This window comes from Pseudochaenichthys georgianus, chromosome 9, assembly GCF_902827115.2.
Source record: "Pseudochaenichthys georgianus chromosome 9, fPseGeo1.2, whole genome shotgun sequence".
Taxonomy (NCBI): domain Eukaryota; kingdom Metazoa; phylum Chordata; class Actinopteri; order Perciformes; family Channichthyidae; genus Pseudochaenichthys; species Pseudochaenichthys georgianus.
The window spans coordinates 48,602,693-48,604,912 of record NC_047511.1 but is presented as its reverse complement, the minus strand read 5'-3'; positions in this window follow the sequence as shown (position 1 = coordinate 48,604,912).

Sequence of the window (2,220 nt, the reverse complement as noted above, 5' to 3'; positions counted from 1 at the left end):
CGGCGCTCGCAGTTCATGCGCATGCTCCACTAGTGCCCCCCCGTCGCCGCTCACAACACAAAACTTTGCGTGGGGCCACAGGTTTGCAGGGGCAGCCCTTTGTGGCTTTATGGCTTTGTGTTTGCTCTCTTGGTTTTATCGTAGCAGCTTTAAAATCAGCTGTGGTCTAGAGAGAATAATCAGTAAGGTAACACACGTACAGCAACACAATATTCGTATTAAAAGCAATAAGGAACCTTTATACTTGCAAGTATGACGTCTCCTCCAAAGGGCACGTACTGTTCTGAGTAAAACAGGCTCTCTTTGTAAGAGGACATCAAAGCAGATTTACATTACAACAACATTCTGGGAGGCCAGCTGGTACCCCCTCAGACACAGTATGCAAAACCTCACCCCCTACAAGACAATGGGATATACAGATAGAAAGATAAAAAGCCATTTATAGGTGACCAAAATGTTACAATTAACTTCCCGAGAGAAAAGCTTGTAACGTGAAAATGCAGTCGTAGTTACCTATCAATCACAGGTAGCCCCGCCCATCTATTTCACTCTGAGTAAAACCATCATTCCCCAAACAAACATCATGCCATGAAGCTATTGAGACCATTTATAATAAACCAAGTGAGAAGTAGTCCCATTTTCTCATAGACTTCTATACAATCTGGCTCTTTAGCATTGGCTTCAGTTGTCAGGGAATAACATGACTCTGAAGTCAAAGGTCAAAGTCTGAGCAGGACCATCCTCTGATAAAGCTGTCTCTGCCGGCCTCCGGTATCGAACGTTGGCATTATCACGAATATCTGAGACGGATTACATAAGAAAAACGAGAAACCATGCTCAGGGCAACTCTCACGCATCGGGCGTGTGGCACACCCTTTCACTCTCAATGTCACGCTCTCAGGCTGCCCAAACTATTCTCACGCCAAAAACAAGACGAACCGGCGATCGCTTTTGGTTGGTTACAATGTTGAGTTGACGGCTGCTCAAGCTGTCGACCCGCCCTCTCCCCGCCCACACCACTCTTAAAAACGTGAACAGACAGCAGAGCAGTGGGAGCCGGTTGGTCAATCTGACCCGCAGATCTAAGATCCAGCAGAAATGATAACAAGTAAAAGTCTGCTGCTTATTGTTCTACTCGGCCAACATAGAGTCAAAGACTATATGAGAGTGTGATAATGAATATATTTGGCAGTTTGGAGTAAGTCTGTAGATGTGTGTGTGTGTGTGTGTTTGATGTATAGGCCTCTCACGATAATACATTTTGTTGGATGCATTTTCCCGGAAATTATTGCGATAAACGATAATATTGTCGGCACCGTTGTATGACCATTTTAGACCACTGACATAATGATAATATATAATAATAATAATTCGAGTGCATCCTTTCAAACTGCTAGTCACATCCTCATGGAAATGAAAATGTATCCAGTTCATTTTTATTTATCGTACGATAAGTCATTTAATTGCTTATCGCGACAGGCACACAATAAAACAGTGGAAACAAACATGTGTTTGACTTTCATGAATGAAACTGTGTGCCCTTTATAGTCTGAGTCCAATATTGTGTATTTGTATATATTGTATATATATCCTCTATATATGCTAAGGTCCCGCTGCTGACACGATAGCAGTCATTTAGTGCGCATATGTGTAATTAAACCCATTATATCAAAATCTCACTCCAGCCAGGTGCCCAAAGTTGGCAACCCTGAGCTAAGGGAAACATGAACAAGTGGATTTGAGAGAACCGTAAACACACTGAGATCTCTGAAAAACAGAATATTAAATGTGAAGAAAAAGTTGTTGTTGTCTTTTACTTTCAACAAGATCCTTGTTCTAAGGATTTCCTCTCAGGTCATGTTTGCAAGTATCGTGCATAATGTGCAGTTCTTCACACATGTTGTTGTGCTAATATCCATATCACTTAGTTGCTTTGACCTTATGTGAAAGAACAAGAGATTGAGACGATGCTGCAGCCGTTAAGGAGTAGCTTTTGGAAATGCCCTTTGATAGCATGCACGTACCGTACATGTGTCCGTCACATGAAGCTATGTTTAGCTTAGCATACAAGCTGAAAGAAGAGCAAGCAGCTGTCCTAAGCTTTCGAGGAGCCTCACACACTGACCTTATCTCGTTGTTTTAACCAAAGAAGTCACAACAAGTTGAGGTTTCGTAAGGTGTTGCGTGTCACGGCTCCGGACTGTGGCTTCTTGTGTTTGT